The sequence below is a fragment of the Panulirus ornatus genome, chromosome 3, assembly GCF_036320965.1.
Source record: "Panulirus ornatus isolate Po-2019 chromosome 3, ASM3632096v1, whole genome shotgun sequence".
NCBI lineage: Eukaryota > Metazoa > Arthropoda > Malacostraca > Decapoda > Palinuridae > Panulirus > Panulirus ornatus.
In genome coordinates, this window is record NC_092226.1 from 3,328,264 (window position 1) to 3,349,826 (window position 21,563).

Here is a 21,563-nt window from a genome sequence, read left to right on the forward strand (position 1 = left end):
AATTACAGAGGTATAAGTTTGTTGAGTATTCCTGGCAAATTATATGGGAGGGTATTGATTGAGAGGGTGAAGGCATGTACAGAGCATCAGATTGGGGAAGAGCAGTGTGGTTTCAGAAGTGGTAGAGGATGTGTGGATCAGGTGTTTGCTTTGAAGAATGTATGTGAGAAATACTTAGAAAAGCAAATGGATTTGTATGTAGCATTTATGGATCTGGAGAATGCATATGATAGAGTTGATAGAGATGCTCTGTGGAAGGTATTAAGAATATATGGTGTGGGAGGCAAGTTGTTAGAAGCAGTGAAAAGTTTTTATCGAGGATGTAAGGCATGTGTACGTGTAGGAAGAGAGGAAAGTGATTGGTTCTCAGTGAATGTAGGTTTGCGGCAGGGGTGTATGATGTCTCCATGGTTGTTTAATTTGTTTATGGATGGGGTTGTTAGGGAGGTGAATGCAAGAGTTTTGGAAAGAGGGGCAAGTATGAAGTCTGTTGGGGATGAGAGAGGTTGGGAAGTGAGTCAGTTGTTGTTCGCTGATGATACAGCGCTGGTGGCTGATTCATGTGAGAAACTGCAGAAGCTGGTGACTGAGTTTGGTAAAGTGTGTGAAAGAAGAAAGTTAAGAGTAAATGTGAATAAGAGCAAGGTTATTAGGTACAGTAGGGTTGAGGGTCAATTTAATTGGGAGGTGAGTTTGAATGGAGAAAAACTGGAGGAAGTGAAGTGTTTTAGATATCTGGGAGTGGATCTGGCAGCGGATGGAACCATGGAAGCGGAAGTGGATCATAGGGTGGGGGAGGGGGCGAAAATTCTGGGAGCCTTGAAGAATGTGTGGAAGTCGAGAACACTATCTCGGAAAGCAAAAATGGGTATGTTTGAAGGAATAGTGGTTCCAACAATGTTGTATGGTTGCGAGGCGTGGACTATGGATAGAGTTGTGCGCAGGAGGATGGATGTGCTGGAAATGAGATGTTTGAGGACAATGTGTGGTGTGAGGTGGTTTGATAGAGTAAGTAACGTAAGGGTAAGAGAGATGTGTGGAAATAAAAAGAGCGTGGTTGAGAGAGCAGAAGAGGGTGTTTTGAAGTGGTTTGGGCACATGGAGAGAATGAGTGAGGAAAGATTGACCAAGAGGATATATGTGTCGGAGGTGGAGGGAACGAGGAGAAGAGGGAGACCAAATTGGAGGTGGAAAGATGGAGTGAAAAAGATTTTGTGTGATCGGGGCCTGAACATGCAGGAGGGTGAAAGGAGGGCAAAGAATAGAGTGAATTGGAGCGATGTGGTATACCGGGGTTGACGTGCTGTCAGTGGATTGAATCAAGGCATGTGTATGGGGGTGGGTTGGGCCATTTCTTTCGTCTGTTTCCTTGCGCTACTTCGCAAACGCGGGAGACAGCGACAAAGCAAAAAAAAAAAAAAATATATATATATATATATACATATATATATACTATGTGTGAGATTGTTGTGTGGGGATGCACTTGGGAGCTTTTCATGTTTCATTTTCCCCGTGGACTCATAGGAATATCTTGATGACGTGCAAAATTGTGATCCTTTCCAATATATATATACATATGTAGAGGTTTTCAGAAAAGAAGAGAGAATGTTGGGGTGAAGAGAGTGGTGAGAGTAAGTGAGCTTGGGAAGGAGACATGTGTGAGGAAGTACCAGGAGAGACTGAGTACAGAATGGAAAAAGGAGAGAACAAAGGAGGTAAGGGGAGTGGGGGAGGAATGGTATGCATTAGGGAAGCAGTGATGGCTTGCTTGTGGTATGAGAAGCGTTGGAAGTGGGCAGATTAGAAAGGGTAGTGAGTGGTGGGATGAAGAAGTAAGATTATTAGTGAAAGAGAAGAGAGAGGCATTTGGATGATTTTTGCAGGGAAATAATGCAAATGAGTGGGAGATGTACAAGAGAAAGAGGCTGGAGGTCAAGAGAAAGGTGCAAGAGGTGAAAAAGAGGGCAAATGAGAGTTGGGGTGAGAGAGTATCATTAAATTTTAGGGAGAATAAAAAGATGTTTTGGAAGGAAGTAAATAAAGTACGTAAGACAAGGGAGCAAATGGGAACTTCAGTGAAGGGGGCTAATGGGGAGTTGATAACAAGAAGTGGTGATGTGAGAAGGAGATGGAGTGAGTATTTTGAAGGTTTGTTGAATGTGTTTGATGATAGAGTGGCAGATATAGGGTGTTTTGGTCGAGGTGGTGTGCAAAGTGAGAGGGTTAGGGAAAATGATTTGGTAAACAGAGAAGAGGAAGTAAAAGCTTTGTGGAAGATGAAAGCCGGCAAGGCAGCGGGTTTGGATGGTATTGCATTGGAATTTATCAAAAAAGGGGGTGACTGTATTGTTGACTGGTTGGTAACGTTATTTAATGTATGTATGATTCACGGTGAGGTGCCTGAGGATTGGCGGAATGCTTCCATAGTGCCATTGTACAAAGGCAAAGGGGATAAGAGTGAGTGCTCAAATTACAGAGGTATAAGTTTGTTGAGTATTCCTGGGAAATTATATGGGAGGGTATTGATTGAGAGGGTGAAGGCATGTACAGAGCATCAGACTGAGGAAGAGCAGTGTGGTTTCAGAAGTGGTAGAGGATGTGTGGATCAGGTGTTTGCTTTGAAGAATGTAAGTGAGAAATACTGAGAAAAGCAAATGGATTTGTATGTAGCATTTATGGATCTGGAGAAGGCATATGATAGAGTTGATAGAGATGCTCTGTGGAAGGTATTAAGAATATATGGTGTGAGAGGCAAGTTGTTAGAAGCAGTGAAAAGTTTTTATCGAGGATGTAAGGCATGTGTACGTGTAGGAAGAGAAGAAAGTGATTGGTTCTCAGTGAATGTAGGTTTGCGGCAGGGGTGTGTGATGTCTCCATGGTTGTTTAATTTGTTTATGGATGGGGTTGTTAGGGTGGTGAATGCAAGAGTTTTGGAAAGAGGGGCAAGAATGAAGTCTGTTGGGGATGAGAGAGCTTGGGAAGTGAGTCAGTTGTTGTTCGCTGATGATACAACGCTGGTGGCTGATTCATATGAGAAACTGCAGAAGCTGTTGACTGAGTTTGGTAAAGTGTGTGAAAGAAGAAAGTTAAGAGTAAATGTGAATCACAGCAAGGTTATTAGGTACAGTAGGGTTGAGGGTCAAGTCAATTGGGAGGTAAGTTTGAATGGAGAAAAACTGGAGGAAGTAAAGTGTTTTAGAAATCTGGGAGTGGATCTGGCAGCGGATGGGACCATGGAAGTGGAAGTGAATCATAGGGTGGGGGAGGGGGCGAAAATCCTGGGAACCTTGAAGAATGTGTGGAAGTCAAGAACATTATCTCGGAAAGCAGAAATGGGTATGTTTGAAGGAATAGTGGTTCCAACAATGTTGTATGGTTGCGAGGCATGGGCTATAGATAGAGTTGTGTGCAGGAGGGTGGATGTGCTGGAAATGAGATGTTTGAGGACAATATGCGGTGTGAGGTGGTTTGATCGAGTAAGTAATGTAAGGGTAAGAGAGATGTGTGGAAATAAGAAGAGCGTGGTTGAGAGAGCAGAAGAGGGTGTTTTGAAATGGTTTGGGCACATGGAGAGAATGAGTGAGGAAAGATTGACCAAGAGGATATATGTGTCGGAGGTGGAGGGAACGAGGAGAAGTGGGAGACCACATTGGAGATGGAAAGATGGAGTGAAAAAGATTTTGAGTGATCGGGGCTGAACATGCAGGAGAGTGAAAGGCGTGCAAGGAATAGAGTGAATTGGATCGATGTGGTATACTGGGGTCGACGTGCTGTCAGTGGATTGAATCAGGGCATGTGAAGCGTCTGGGGTAAACCATGGCCTGGATGTGGTATACCGGGGTCGATGTGCTGTCAATGGATTGAATCAGGGCACATGAAGCGTCTGGGGTAAACCATGGAAAGTTCTGAGGGGCCTGGATTTGGAAAGGGAGCTGTGGTTTCGGGCATTTTTGCATGACAGCTAGAGACTGAGTGTGAACAAATGGGGCCTTTGTTGACTTTTCCTAGCGCTACCTCGCACACATGAGGGGGGAGGGGGATGTTATTCCATGTGTGACGAGGTGGCGATGGGAATGAATAAAGGCAGACAGTGTGAATTGTGTGCATGTGTATATATGTATGTGTCTGTGTGTGTATATACATGTGTACATTGAGATGTATGGGTATGCATATTTGCGTCTGTGGACGTGTATGTATATACATGTGTGTGGGTTGGGCCATTTCTTTCGTCTGTTTCCTTGCGCTACCTCGCAAACGCGGGAAACAGCGACAAAGCAAAATAAAGAACATAAAAAAATATATATATTTTTATATAAATAAACATAAATACATAAATGCCCATACACACATATACTTAAAATACATATGAACATATATACATATACATACACATAAACTGACATATACATATATACATTTGCACAAACTCATATTTACTTGCCCTTATCTATTCCTGGCTCCACCCCACCCTACAGGAAACAGCAGTGCTACTCCCGACTCCAGCAAAGTAGTGCCAGAAAAACAAAAAAGGACCAATTCATTCACACACAGTCTCTTGCTGTGATGTGTAATGCACCAAAACCACAGCTCCCTATCCACATCCAGTCCCCACAAACTTTTCCATGGCTTACTCCAGATGTTTCACATGCTTTGGTTCAGTCCACTGACAGCAGTCGACCCCAGAATACCACATTGTTCCAATTCACTATATTCCTTGCAGTTCTCTCACCCTCCTGTAGGTTTAGGCCCCAGTCACTCAAAATCTTTTTCAATCCGTCCTTCCACCTTCAATTTGGTCTCCCATTTCTCCTTGTTCCCTCCACTCTGACACATATATCCTCTGTGTCAACCTTTCCCCACTCATTCTCTCCATATGTCCAAACCATTTCAACATACCCTCTTCTGCTATCTCAACTCTTTATATATTACTATCATCATTATCATTATTATTATCATCAATATCATTATTATTATTATTATTCTTTTTTTTTTTTTTTTTGCCGCTGTCTCCCGCGTTTGCGAGGTAGCGCAAGGAAACAGACGAAAGAAATGGCCCAACCCACCCCCATACACATGCCTTGATTCAATCCACTGACAGCACGTCAACCCCGGTATACCACATCGCTCCAATTCACTCTATTCTTTGCCCTCCTTTCACCCTTCTGCATGTTCAGGCCCCGATCACACAAAATCTTTTTTACTCCATCTTTCCACCTCCAATTTGGTCTCCCTCTTCTCCTCGTTCCCTCCACCTCCGACACATATATCCTCTTGGTCAATCTTTCCTCACACATTCTCTCCATGTGACCAAACCATTTCAAAACACCCTCTTCTGCTCTCTCAACCACGCTCTTTTTATTTCCACACATCTCTCTTACCCTTACGTTACTTACTCGATCAAACCACCTCACACCACACATTGTCCTCAAACATCTCATTTCCAGCACATCCATCCTCCTGCGCACAACTCTATCCATAGTCCACGCCTCGCAACCATACAACATTGTTGGAACCACTATTCCTCTAAATATACCCATTTTTGCTCTCCGAGATAATGTTCTCGACTTCCACACATTCTTCAAGGCTCCCAGAATTTTCGCCCCCTCCCCCACCCTATGATCCACTTCCGCTTCCATGGTTCCATCCGCTGCCAGATCCACTCCCAGATATCTAAAACACTTCACTTCCTCCAGTTTTTCTCCATTCAAACTCACCTCCCAATTGACTTGACCCTCAACCCTACTGTACCTAATAACCTTGCTCTTATTCACATTTACTCTTAACTTTCTTCTTTCACACACTTTACCAAACTCAGTCACCAGCTTCTGCAGTTTCTCACATGAATCAGCCACCAGCGCTGTATCATCAGCGAACAACAACTGACTCACTTCCCAAGCTCTCTCATCCCCAACAGACTTCATTCTTGCCCCTCTTTCCAAAACTCTTGCATTCACCACCCTAACAACCCCATCCATAAACAATGTATGTATGTATGCTTCATGGTGAGGTGCCTGAGGATTGGCGGAATGCGTGCATAGTGCCATTGTACAAAGGCAAAGGGGATAAGAGTGAGTGCTCAAATTACAGAGGTATAAGTTTGTTGAGTATTCCTGGGAAACTATATGGGAGGGTATTGATTGAGAGGGTGAAGGCATGTACAGAGCATCAGATTGGGGAAGAGCAGTGTGGTTTCAGAAGTGGTAGAGGATGTGTGGATCAGGTGTTTGCTTTGAAGAATGTATGTGAGAAATACTTAGAAAAGCAAATGGATTTGTATGTAGCATTTATGGATCTGGAGAAGGCATATGATAGAGTTGATAGAGATGCTCTAAGGAAGGTACTAAGAATATATGGTGTGGGAGGCAAGTTGTTAGAACCAGTGAAAAGTTTTTATCGAGGATGTAAGGCATGTGTACGTGTAGGAAGAGAGGAAAGTGATTGACTCTCAGTGAATGTAGGTTTGCGGCAGGGGTGTGTGATGTCTCCGTGGTTGTTTAATTTGTTTATGGATACATGTACATATACATACATATACATATCTAAAAATATACATACATATACATATATACACATTCCTATGAGTCCACGGGTAAAATGAAACACAAACTTTTCGTGTTTCATTTTCCCCGTGGACTCATAGGAATATCTTGATCACAGGCAAAATTGTGATCCTTTCCAATATATACACATGTACATACATATTCATACTTGCTCACCTTCATCTATTCCTGGTGCCACCGTGCCCCACTGGAAACAGCATCACCACCCCCTGCGTCAGCGAGGTAGCACCAGGAAACGGATGAAAAAAAGCCACATCCACTAACACTCAAGCTGTTATGTATAATACATCGAAACCACAGCTCCCTATCCACATCCAGGCCCTGGAGACCTTTCCATGGTTTACCCCAGATGTCTCACATGCCCTGGCTCAGTCAACTGACAGCAAGTCAACCCCAGTATACCATACCATTCCAATTCACTCTATTCCTTGCATGCCTTTCACACTCCTGCATGTTCAGGCCCTGATCACTCAAAATCTTTTTCACTCCATCCTTCCACCTTCAGTTTGGTCTCTCACTTCTTATTCCCTCCACCTTTGACACATACCCTTCTTTGTCAACCTGTCCTCACTCAAAGAGTCAGGATTTGTCTTACGTTCAATATTCTAGTAAAAATATGCCAGTCACACTCATTAAAAAGATATTGCCAACATAGCACTGAATGTAAAGAAATGGCTGACCCTACCAACACTTTGACTCCAAACTTTTAACCTAACTAAAGCAAGCATATATGAATTTAACCAAATCAAACCTAACTTAACACAGAGGATAAACTGTCATTTTGGGCCACAGTGTTACTAGAAATTTGGTGATACACATGACCAATTATTGCCTTATTCAATAACATATATAAAAATCTTATGCTCTAAATCATGCCTCACAACTACCATTATGGTCTTGAAACCCAACTCTCTAAATCATGCCCCACAACTACCATTATGGTCTTGAAACCCAACTCTCTAAATCATGCCCCACAACTACCATTATGGTCTTGAAACCCAACTCTCTAAATCATGCCCCACAACTACCATTATGGTCTTGAAACCCAACTCTATCACGACAGAATGATACCAGTCAATATTTAATGCCATTGCCATAAGTATGGTTGTTTTGGGTAAGCTCCAAAGGCAAAGCCACCTGGTTTAGGGTTAGGTTAGGTATGACTGGATTAGGTTTAATCCAAGGGTACAATACCTAATAGCAGGACTTTGGGCAAAGTTCCATTTCAAGGGCATCACAGAAGTACCTCAAAGGTTAGGAAGAAACATATGGGAGGGTGTTAAAGAGCATGGATGGAATGGATCAAGAATAGTGTGGGTGAAAGGAAAGATTGGGATTGTGAAGCATGTATGGATATGAGTATATGCTCCCGTGAATATGAAGACTGTACGAGATATGGATGAATCGAAGCTTTTCTGGAGAAATTTAAATGACATAAACAATTTTGAAAACAAGAGAAATGTGGTCATATTGGGTGATATGAATGCAACAGCGGGATGTGATAAAATTGGTGAGATAGTCGGTAAATGGGGAGTGTCTGGAGAAAGTGCGAATGGAAGCTATCTTGTCGATATTTGTGCGGAAAGGGGTGTATTCCTTGCAAACATCTTTTTTCAGCACAAGATGATCCACAGATATACAAGGATGTACAATGATGGAAGAGAAGAGCAAAAGGGTTTGACTGACTATGTGGCAGTGGATGAAAGATTGAGAAAGGCTGTACTGGATGCTAGAATCATAAGAGGATTCTTTGGAGACCGTCCAATTTGCGGTTCTTGTGGGGATAAGGATCAGGGAGAAGTGGAGGTATGGGGTAAGGAAGAATGGAGAGGTAAAAGTGCTGGCAAGCAGGAAGATGAACTAGGAAAAATAAAGGAAGGAGTATGAAAGGAAGGTAACTGAAAGCTTAGATGGAAGCACAAAGAATGTAAGAACACATTTGTGTGTGAATGAGGTGATTAAAATTAGGAGTTGGATATATGGTAGAGATATAAGAATAAAAATGGCAATGTATGGGGGACAGAAGAGATCAGAAATGCAGTGGAAGAGAAGAAAAAGGCATGTGTTAGACTGCTCAATAGTAATGTATCAATGGAAGTTCAGTAGAGAGGGAAGAATGCAAAATATGTAAGCAGAATGTTAAGAAGCTGATAGAGGAAAGCACAGAAAGAGTAGATGAAGATTTTGGAAGAAAGTTAGCTAAAATGTTTTGGGATAATAAGAAACTATACTAGAGGGTGAAAAATGAAAGAGGTGGATGTAAGGGAGGGAATGGTGATGTGAGAAGTATGAACAGGGTATTGCTGAATCAAAAGGAGAAAGTGAGAGGTAGATGGAAAGAGTATTTTGAAGAACTGATGAATGCAGTTGAAGGGGAGGCAGCAGTTGTTACATGCATGCGTATGGAGGAGGGAAGGAAGAGGATACAAGTGAAGGGACCTATACATAAAAATGACGTAAGATGGGCAAGAATGTGGCTGAAGGTAGGAAAGGCACCTGAAGTGGATGTGATTACGGCTGAAATGCTGAAGTATGGAGGAGAAAGAGAGAGAGTGGATGCAACTTATGTGTAATTTAGCATAGAAACAGAAGGTTGTGCCTGAGGATTGGGAGAAAGCTATTATTGTTTCTTTATTCAAAGGAAAAGGTGCTAAGGATGTATGTAGCAATTACAGAGGAAAAAGTCTGTCAACTTATTAAACATTATACCAGGAAAAGTATTCATTTATTCTATTTATCATACTTTGTCGGTCTCCCGCATTAGCGAGGTAGCGCAAGGAAACATAAAAGAATGGCCCAACCCACCCACATACACATGTACATACATGCACGCACATATACATACCTATACATCTCAACGTATACATATATATATACACACACAAACATATACATATATATACATGTACATAACTCATGGTCTGCCCTTATTCATTCCCGTCGCCACCCCGCCAAACATGAAATGAAAACCCTCTTCCTCCGCATTGTGCGCAAGGTAGCACTACGAAAAGACAACAAAGGCCACATTCGTTTTACACTCAGTCTCTAGCTGTCTGTATAATGCACTGAAACCACGGCTCCCTTTCCACATCCAGGCCCCACAGAACTTTCCATGGTTTACCAGATGCTTCACATGCCCTGATTCAATCCACTGACAGCTCGTCGACCACCGGAATACCACATCGTTCCAATTCACTCTATTCCTTGCATGCCTTTCACCCTCCTGCATGTTCAGGCCCGATCACTCAAAATCTTTTCACTCCATCCTTCCACCTTCATTGGTCCTCTCACATCCTTATTCCCTCCCCTTTGACACATACCCTTCTTTGTCAACCTTCCTCACTCAAAGAGTACAGATTTGATTAACTCCAATATTCTATAAAAATATGCAGTCACACTCATTAAAAAGATATGCCCAACATAGCACTGAATGTATAGAAATGCTGACCCTACAACAACTTTGACTCCAAACTTTTAACCAAACAAAAGCTACATATAGACTTTAACCAAATCAAACCTAACTTAACACAGAGGATAAACTGTCATTTTGGGCCACAGTGTTACTAGAAATTGGTGATACACATGACCAATTATTATTGGCTAATCAATAACATATATAAGATAAATCTTATGCTCTAAATCATGCTCAAACTACCATTCATGGTCTTGAAACCCGAACTCTCTAAATCATGCCCCACAACTACCATTTGGACATGAAACCAACTTCACTAAATCATGCCCCACAACTACCATTATGGTCCCCCCCCCCCCCCCCTTTTGAAACCCAACTCTCTAAATCATGCCCCACAACACCATTATGGACTTTAGAAACCCAACTCTATCACGAAGAATGAACCAGTCCAAATATTAATGCCAATGCCATAAGTAATGTTGTTTTGGTAAGCTCCAAAGGCAAACCACCTGTTTAGGGAAGATTTGTGTATGACGGATTAGGTATAATCCAAGGGTACAATACCTAATACAGGACTTTGGGCAAGTTCCATTTCAAAGGCATCACAGACGAACCTCAAAGTTAGGAAAAACATATGGTAGGTGTTAAAGACATGGATGGAAAGGTTCAAGAATAATGTGAGGTGCAAAGGAAATATTGGAATAGTGAAAAGCATGTATGGATAAGAGAATATCTCCCTGAATATAAGACTTACGATATAAGATTGAATCGAAGCTTTTCTGAGAAATTTAAATGACAACAACAATTTTGAAACAATAGAAATTAGGTCATAATTGGTGGATATGAATGTCAACAGGCGGATGTGATAAAATTGGTGAGATAGTCGGTAAAGGGGGAGTGACTGGAGAAAGTGCAATGAAGCTATCTGTCGATATTTGTGCGGAAAGGGGTGCTAATTCCTTGCAACCATCTTTTTCAGCACAAAGATATCCACAGATATACAAGGATGTACAATGATGGAAGAGAACAGCAAAAGGGTTTTGACTGACTATGTGGCAGTGGATGAAAGATTGAGAAAGGCTGTACTGATGCTAGAATCATAAGAGGATTCTTTGGAGACCGACCCCCTTTGCGGTTCTTGTGGGGATAAGGATCAGGGAGAAGTGGAGTAATGGGGTAAGGAAGAATGGAGAGAAAAGTGCTGGCAGCAGAAGAAGAACTAGGTAAAAGTAAAGGAATAGTAGAAAGGAAGGTAACTGAAAGCTTAGATGAAGCACAAAGAAGTAAAACATATTTGGTGTGTGAAAGAGGTATTAAAATTAGTAGTTGGATATATGGTAGAGATATAAGAATAAAAAATGGCAATGTATGGTGGACAGAAAGAGATCAGAAAGCAGTGGAAGAGAAGAAAAAGGCATGTGTTTAGACGGCTCAATAGTAATGTATCAATGGAAGTCAGTATAGAGTGGAAGAATGCAAAATATGTAAGCAGACATGTTAAGAAGACTGATAAGCAGAAAAAGCACAGAAAGAGTAAGATGAAAGATTTTGGAGAAAGTTAGCTAAAATGTTTTGGGGGATAATAAGAAACTAAACTAGTAGGGTGAAAAAATGAACGAGGTGGATGTAAGGGAGTGAATAGGTGATGTGAGAAGTATGAACAGGGTATGTGCTGAATCAAAAGGAGAAGTGAGAGGTAGATGAAAAGTATTTTGAAGAACTGATGAATGCAGTTGAAGGGAGGCAGCAGTTTTTACACATGCATGCGTAATGGGTGTGGAGGAGGAAGGAAATGATACAAGGAAGGGACCTATACATAAAAATGACGTAAGATGGCAAGAATGTGGCAGAAGGGAGGAACGGCACCTGAAGTGGATAGTGATACGGCAGTAAATGCTGAAGTATGGAGTAGAAAGAGAGAGAGTGGATTCAACTTATGTGTAATTAGCATAGAAACAGAAGGTTGTGCTGAGGATTGGAGAAAGTCATATTATTTTGTTTCTTTATTCAAAGGACAAGGTGCTAAGGTGTATGTACAATTACAGAGGAAAAAGTCAGGTCAACTTATTACACAATATACCAGGAAAAGTAATTCATATATTCTATTTATCATACATTGTCGGTCTTCCCGCATATAGCGATGTAGCGCAAGGAGAAACATAAAAGAATGGCCAAACCCACCACATACACATTACATACATGCAACTCACAAATACATACCTATACATCTCACGTATAATTTATATTATACACACACAATACATATACATATATATACCTGTACATAACTCATGGTCTGCCCTAATTCATTCCCGTCGCCAACAAAAGAGCCCGCCAAACATGAAATGAAAACCCTACTTCCCCCGCATGGCGCAAGGGACACTACGAAAAGACAACAACGGCCACATTCCGTTTACACACTCAGTCTCTACTGTCATAGTATAATGCACAGAAACCACGGCCCCATGCCACAGACCAGGCCCCACAAACTTTCCATTTTACCCCAGATGCTTCACATCGCCCTGATTCATCCACTGACACTCGTCCCGACACCATCGGAATACCACATCGGTTCCAATTCACTCTATCCTTGCATGCCTTTCACCCTCCTGCATGTATCAGGTCCCGATCACTCAAAATCTTTTTCCACTCCATCCATTCCACCGTCCAATTTTGGTCACCCACTTCTCTCATCCCCTCACACCTCTGACAACATATATCCTCTTGGGTCAACTTTCCTCACTCACTATCTCTCCATGTGACCAAATCAATTCAAAACAACCCTTTTCGCTCTCTCAACCACATCTTTTTAATACCTACACATCTCTCTTGACCTGTCATTACTTACTGTCGATCAAACCACACTCCACCACATATTATCCTCAATACATCTCATTTCCAGCACATCCATCCTCCTGCGCACAACTCTATCCATAGTCCACGCCTCGCAACCATACAACATTGTTGGAACCACTATTCCTCTAAATATACCCATTTTTGCTCTCCGAGATAATGTTCTCGACTTCCACACATTCTTCAAGGCTCCCAGAATTTTCGCCCCCTCCCCCACCCTATGATCCACTTCCGCTTCCATGGTTCCATCCGCTGCCAGATCCACTCCCAGATATCTAAAACACTTCACTTCCTCCAGTTTTTCTCCATTCAAACTCACCTCCCAATTGACTTGACCCTCAACCCTACTGTACCTAATAACCTTGCTCTTATTCACATTTACTCTTAACTTTCTTCTTTCACACACTTTACCAAACTCAGTCACCAGCTTCTGCAGTTTCTCACATGAATCAGCCACCAGCGCTGTATCATCAGCGAACAACAACTGACTCACTTCCCAAGCTCTCTCATCCCCAACAGACTTCATTCTTGCCCCTCTTTCCAAAACTCTTGCATTCACCACCCTAACAACCCCATCCATAAACAATGTATGTATGTATGCTTCATGGTGAGGTGCCTGAGGATTGGCGGAATGCGTGCATAGTGCCATTGTACAAAGGCAAAGGGGATAAGAGTGAGTGCTCAAATTACAGAGGTATAAGTTTGTTGAGTATTCCTGGGAAACTATATGGGAGGGTATTGATTGAGAGGGTGAAGGCATGTACAGAGCATCAGATTGGGGAAGAGCAGTGTGGTTTCAGAAGTGGTAGAGGATGTGTGGATCAGGTGTTTGCTTTGAAGAATGTATGTGAGAAATACTTAGAAAAGCAAATGGATTTGTATGTAGCATTTATGGATCTGGAGAAGGCATATGATAGAGTTGATAGAGATGCTCTAAGGAAGGTACTAAGAATATATGGTGTGGGAGGCAAGTTGTTAGAACCAGTGAAAAGTTTTTATCGAGGATGTAAGGCATGTGTACGTGTAGGAAGAGAGGAAAGTGATTGACTCTCAGTGAATGTAGGTTTGCGGCAGGGGTGTGTGATGTCTCCGTGGTTGTTTAATTTGTTTATGGATACATGTACATATACATACATATACATATCTAAAAATATACATACATATACATATATACACATTCCTATGAGTCCACGGGTAAAATGAAACACAAACTTTTCGTGTTTCATTTTCCCCGTGGACTCATAGGAATATCTTGATCACAGGCAAAATTGTGATCCTTTCCAATATATACACATGTACATACATATTCATACTTGCTCACCTTCATCTATTCCTGGTGCCACCGTGCCCCACTGGAAACAGCATCACCACCCCCTGCGTCAGCGAGGTAGCACCAGGAAACGGATGAAAAAAAGCCACATCCACTAACACTCAAGCTGTTATGTATAATACATCGAAACCACAGCTCCCTATCCACATCCAGGCCCTGGAGACCTTTCCATGGTTTACCCCAGATGTCTCACATGCCCTGGCTCAGTCAACTGACAGCAAGTCAACCCCAGTATACCATACCATTCCAATTCACTCTATTCCTTGCATGCCTTTCACACTCCTGCATGTTCAGGCCCTGATCACTCAAAATCTTTTTCACTCCATCCTTCCACCTTCAGTTTGGTCTCTCACTTCTTATTCCCTCCACCTTTGACACATACCCTTCTTTGTCAACCTGTCCTCACTCAAAGAGTCAGGATTTGTCTTACGTTCAATATTCTAGTAAAAATATGCCAGTCACACTCATTAAAAAGATATTGCCAACATAGCACTGAATGTAAAGAAATGGCTGACCCTACCAACACTTTGACTCCAAACTTTTAACCTAACTAAAGCAAGCATATATGAATTTAACCAAATCAAACCTAACTTAACACAGAGGATAAACTGTCATTTTGGGCCACAGTGTTACTAGAAATTTGGTGATACACATGACCAATTATTGCCTTATTCAATAACATATATAAAAATCTTATGCTCTAAATCATGCCTCACAACTACCATTATGGTCTTGAAACCCAACTCTCTAAATCATGCCCCACAACTACCATTATGGTCTTGAAACCCAACTCTCTAAATCATGCCCCACAACTACCATTATGGTCTTGAAACCCAACTCTCTAAATCATGCCCCACAACTACCATTATGGTCTTGAAACCCAACTCTATCACGACAGAATGATACCAGTCAATATTTAATGCCATTGCCATAAGTATGGTTGTTTTGGGTAAGCTCCAAAGGCAAAGCCACCTGGTTTAGGGTTAGGTTAGGTATGACTGGATTAGGTTTAATCCAAGGGTACAATACCTAATAGCAGGACTTTGGGCAAAGTTCCATTTCAAGGGCATCACAGAAGTACCTCAAAGGTTAGGAAGAAACATATGGGAGGGTGTTAAAGAGCATGGATGGAATGGATCAAGAATAGTGTGGGTGAAAGGAAAGATTGGGATTGTGAAGCATGTATGGATATGAGTATATGCTCCCGTGAATATGAAGACTGTACGAGATATGGATGAATCGAAGCTTTTCTGGAGAAATTTAAATGACATAAACAATTTTGAAAACAAGAGAAATGTGGTCATATTGGGTGATATGAATGCAACAGCGGGATGTGATAAAATTGGTGAGATAGTCGGTAAATGGGGAGTGTCTGGAGAAAGTGCGAATGGAAGCTATCTTGTCGATATTTGTGCGGAAAGGGGTGTATTCCTTGCAAACATCTTTTTTCAGCACAAGATGATCCACAGATATACAAGGATGTACAATGATGGAAGAGAAGAGCAAAAGGGTTTGACTGACTATGTGGCAGTGGATGAAAGATTGAGAAAGGCTGTACTGGATGCTAGAATCATAAGAGGATTCTTTGGAGACCGTCCAATTTGCGGTTCTTGTGGGGATAAGGATCAGGGAGAAGTGGAGGTATGGGGTAAGGAAGAATGGAGAGGTAAAAGTGCTGGCAAGCAGGAAGATGAACTAGGAAAAATAAAGGAAGGAGTATGAAAGGAAGGTAACTGAAAGCTTAGATGGAAGCACAAAGAATGTAAGAACACATTTGTGTGTGAATGAGGTGATTAAAATTAGGAGTTGGATATATGGTAGAGATATAAGAATAAAAATGGCAATGTATGGGGGACAGAAGAGATCAGAAATGCAGTGGAAGAGAAGAAAAAGGCATGTGTTAGACTGCTCAATAGTAATGTATCAATGGAAGTTCAGTAGAGAGGGAAGAATGCAAAATATGTAAGCAGAATGTTAAGAAGCTGATAGAGGAAAGCACAGAAAGAGTAGATGAAGATTTTGGAAGAAAGTTAGCTAAAATGTTTTGGGATAATAAGAAACTATACTAGAGGGTGAAAAATGAAAGAGGTGGATGTAAGGGAGGGAATGGTGATGTGAGAAGTATGAACAGGGTATTGCTGAATCAAAAGGAGAAAGTGAGAGGTAGATGGAAAGAGTATTTTGAAGAACTGATGAATGCAGTTGAAGGGGAGGCAGCAGTTGTTACATGCATGCGTATGGAGGAGGGAAGGAAGAGGATACAAGTGAAGGGACCTATACATAAAAATGACGTAAGATGGGCAAGAATGTGGCTGAAGGTAGGAAAGGCACCTGAAGTGGATGTGATTACGGCTGAAATGCTGAAGTATGGAGGAGAAAGAGAGAGAGTGGATGCAACTTATGTGTAATTTAGCATAGAAACAGAAGGTTGTGCCTGAGGATTGGGAGAAAGCTATTATTGTTTCTTTATTCAAAGGAAAAGGTGCTAAGGATGTATGTAGCAATTACAGAGGAAAAAGTCTGTCAACTTATTAAACATTATACCAGGAAAAGTATTCATTTATTCTATTTATCATACTTTGTCGGTCTCCCGCATTAGCGAGGTAGCGCAAGGAAACATAAAAGAATGGCCCAACCCACCCACATACACATGTACATACATGCACGCACATATACATACCTATACATCTCAACGTATACATATATATATACACACACAAACATATACATATATATACATGTACATAACTCATGGTCTGCCCTTATTCATTCCCGTCGCCACCCCGCCAAACATGAAATGAAAACCCTCTTCCCCCGCATGTGCGCAAGGTAGCACTACGAAAAGACAACAAAGGCCACATTCGTTTACACTCAGTCTCTAGCTGTCATGTATAATGCACTGAAACCACGGCTCCCTTTCCACATCCAGGCCCCACAGAACTTTCCATGGTTTACCCCAGATGCTTCACATGCCCTGATTCAATCCACTGACAGCTCGTCGACACCGGAATACCACATCGTTCCAATTCACTCTATTCCTTGCATGCCTTTCACCCTCCTGCATGTTCAGGTCCCGATCACTCAAAATCTTTTTCACTCCATCTTTCCACCTCCAATTTGGTCTCCCACTTCTCCTCATCCCCTCCACCTCTGACACATATATCCTCTTGGTCAATCTTTCCTCACTCATTCTCTCCATGTGACCAAATCATTTCAAAACACCCTTTTCTGCTCTCTCAACCACATTCTTTTTAATACTACACATCTCTCTTACCTTTTCATTACTTACTCGATCAAACCACTTCACACCACATATTATCCTCAAACATCTCATTTCCAGCACATCCACCCCCCTCCGCACAACTCTATCTATAGCCCATGCCTCGCAACCATATAACATTGTAAGAACCACTATTCCTTCAAACACCCAGTTTTGCTTTCCAAGATAATGTTCTCGACTTCTACATATTTTTCAATGCTCCCAGAACTTTTGCCCCCTCCCCCACCCTATGATTCACTTCCACTCCCATGGTTCCATCCGCTGCCAAATCCACTCCCAGAAATCTAAAACACTTCACTTCCTCCAGTTTTTCTCCGTTCAAACTTACCTCCAAATTGACTTGTCCCTCAACCCTACAGTACCTAATTACCTTACTCTTATTCACATTTACTCTCAGCTTTCTTCTTTCACAAACTTTACCAAACTCAGTCACCAGCTTCTGCAGTTTCTCACCTGAATCAGCCACCAGCGCTGTATCATCAGCGAACAACAACTGACTCACATCCCAGGAAAAGTGTACGTAAGAATATTAATTGAAAGAGTGATGGAAGTGACTGAAAGCAGAATAAGTGAAGAGCAAGGGTTTTTTAGAAAAGGTAGGGGATGTGTGGATCAGATTTTTGTAATAAAGATGACCGTAGAAAAGCATCTAGCAAAAGGTAAGAAGTTGTATGCAGCTTTTATGGATCTGGAGAAAGCGTACGACAAAGTTGAGTGGAATTCTTTGTGGGATGTGTTAAGAATATATGGCAGAGGGGTACAGCTGTTGGATGGTGTAAAAACTTTTGATAAAGGAGCAAACGCATGTGTAAGAGTCAATGGAGAGCAGAGCAAAAGTTTTGGAATACACGTAGGTGTGAGGCAGGTCTGAGTGATGTCACCATGGCTTTTTAACGTAGAAAAGGGGTGCAGAGATGGAGTATGGCAGTGAAATATGGTGACTACTGACAAGCCTGTTTGTAAAAAAATGAAAAGGAGTTACAGAAGGCTGTAAATGTGTTTTATGATGTATGTAAGCATAGGAGACCGAAGGTAAATGCAAGTATAGGCAAAGTAATGGTGTTTGAAAGGAAACAGAGTGAAAGTATAGATTTTGTAAAACCATATAGAGTGAAAGAAGAAAGTGCAGTAAATTGTGCAGTGGATATGGGGGAAAAAGACTGGAAGTGAGGGAATCTAAGTATCTGGGAGGTGTCTTTGGTAAATGTAATGATATGGAAGGAGAGATAAAGGAGAAAGCAGTACAGGGTAAAAGAATCATTGAGTACTTTAATAAAAATGAAGGGTAGAGGTGTAAGTATGGAAGTAAAGAAAGGATTGAGGTACAGCATATTCCTCCCAAACCTGACCTGTGCAGCCAAAATATGGACATGGAATGAGGCACAGGGGTCAAGAATCCAGGCTGTAGAAATGAGCTATTTGAGAAGAACATGTGGTGTGACTCGATGAAATGATGAAAGAAATGAAAGGGTGTAAGAGAAATGTGGAATGGCAAGGAATGCAAAGGGAGTGAATTGTAAAGTGGTAGAATGGGCGGAACGTAATACTTTGAGGTGGTTTGGGCATGTGGAAAGAATGCAAGACTGGGAGTTTACAAGGATATTGTATGATAGTACAATTAAAGGGGTTGGTGTGAGTGGAAGACCACCTGTGACATGGGCAAGAGAAACAAGAGGAAGAATGTGTGGAATGGTGTATGTGACGGAAGCATGTAAGGCCAAGGATAAGTGAAGACTCTTTCACCATGGCCACCCCTTGATGGGAGTTCCTGGAAGAAATGGGCATCAGAGATATGGATAGATAAATAGATAGACACTTACATTAAGTGATTAAAACCAAAAATTGTGACTTCTGGTAATAACTTTTTTTTTTTCTATGCTAAATGAGGCAGAGGGATGGGTTATGAAAATCAGGTACATATGGGGCAATGGCACTGAATCCCTTCAGAAAGTCAACACAACTAATGAAAACCCCACTTACATTCCCCTTTTAACCTATATTACTTTATTACTAAATGTTTGTCTAATAAATATCACAGTGCTTTGTATTCAGCTGATAGGAATTTTTATACTGACTATGCTTACAGTGATATATATAATGGAAAGATGACAGCAATGTTACATTTGTATATTTTGACAATGATATTAAAAATCACATCAAAAGTCAGCCCATATGGGAAGTTAGTTTAGGTATTCATAGGTTTAGTTGATTTATATTTGTGCTTCACTTACTTTCGACTTCACATTTCCTTGATTATAGCCATCCCTACTATCATTTCATCCTTAATAAGAAAGAGGGAAATGCTTCATATCGTGCTTTGTGGCAAAAATCACCTACTAAATATTAATAATTCAATTATGTGTGTTTCTTCCAAATTCAGATATCATTTCTATGGTGGCCCTGAACTGGTTCATTACCGGGATTTGGTTATGCACTTCCATGATGTAGTGGTTAGCATTCCTGACTCAAACACACACAGGCCGCCCATGGTCGAGCCCATAGATTCGAATTCTGGCTGCAGCAGTTGGTCTACAGTCAACCCAGCTGCTCATCCACCCCTACAGGTTGGTCTAATGGGTATCTGGTTCAGTCTAAAGTATATATATATATATATATATATATATATATATATATATATATATATATATATATATCAATATTGGGATGGCCTTGATTAGGACCTCAATTGCCCGTACCATCTCAGCTAACATGAAAAAAAAATATGGTTGGGATTTGGGAAGGGGTGTGGCTATCATAACTCATGTCCACTGGGTTGTGGTTAGTTTAGGTATGAGTGGGATGGGGGAGGACCAACAGCAATAAGGTTCCGTGTGGTTTGGGGTGAATCCTGGTTTGCAGTTAGGTTAGGTAAGGTCAATTTTGGTGATTCATTTTAATCAAACAATTTTCTTTGTTTCAAGGCCATCCTACTTTTGTTACAAGTTCAAAACGAAAATTATTTTGAAAATCATACTCAAATCAATACTGCTAAACATGGAAATCCTGAAAACAAATTATAGAGATTTTTCATTTATATGATTGGTTAGTTTGCTGGTTGAGGGGTAACCTGTTTTTATCTTCAACACCATGACCACTTTGGCATGTTTCTTGCGACCACCAGAGTAAAAACAGAAAATGCACATAAATAACTCAATGAAATGGAATGAGTACTTTAACTTAAGAATAACTATTTGCACATGCATGCAAACTAAGGATTACCATGAGGTATGACACCCTGACACTTTCCTGGGATAATGAAACTACATCATTCAGCAAACCTATGAAATCTCCACAAGTAATAGTTCACGAAATTTCTGCGTTAATCAGTTTATGGGTAATACATACATAAAGATCAGTCAACCAACTAATTTGCTTATTTAAGTACGATTACACAATTCTTCAGCTTATGAACCTTCTTAGTATTAAGAAATTATAGTAAGCTTATTCCCAAATAAATAATCTGACATCATCGCTACAAAGTGCACGAAGCTGCATAATAATAAACATTCAGTTATGTAATTTCTCGGGAGCATTGAGACACATCCATTCTTAACGAAAGCCTGAAATTAACTGGCCAGACACCAGTATTTGGGTCAAGTCCATTTTGCCCTTGTCGGGGGAAGACCCTTCATCAAAGTAGCCATTTTGTGTATTACTAAATATAAGCTTAATTACTAGGTGACGTTGACATGTAACATAGTTTATATAAAATGGAGGTACTCTACCAAAGCCTACTTACGGTACAAAGAAACCGCTCTGAAGTCTCTCAGTTCTCTTGCAAATAACCTGAATTTACTTTCTCCCCTTTTTCGCAAGGTTGGACTGGTCTGACGTCACACAAAAGTATTGGAACACCATTAATCAATCATTCATAATACGTTTCCTATTATGTTCTCCCATAGTTTATTAAGCATATTCAACATGAATTTTTAGTATTGTATGAAGATAACCAAATAGTAAATATTCAACAGATTGAATATTTACCTTAACGCCAGCGGATGGAAATTAATTACAGAAAACTTCAAGGGTGACCTTAACAAATGTAATATCCAAGAACAACCTTACAATAACCTCAACAAATTACAGAAACTTGGTTCAATTAATACCCTGAGAGCACTTCTTACCCAA

The 21,563-nt window shown here is 41.0% G+C and overlaps 1 protein-coding gene across 3 annotated transcripts in view; it reads right to left on the reverse strand.

Annotated features, from left to right (window-relative positions):
• Window positions 1-21,268, reverse strand: part of LOC139760043 (uncharacterized) — a 300,444-nt gene extending 279,176 nt beyond the window's left edge. Inside the window, exon 1 of one of the 3 annotated variants that reach the window (XM_071682807.1) lies at window positions 21,175-21,268. The gene's annotated coding sequence lies outside the window, so the exon portion shown is untranslated. Of the gene's footprint in view, window positions 1-19,852; window positions 20,003-21,174 lie in introns of those variants that run through there. The other 2 variants (XM_071682799.1, XM_071682788.1) reach the window with 2 other exon arrangements.
• Window positions 21,269-21,563: the final 295 nt, after the last annotated feature.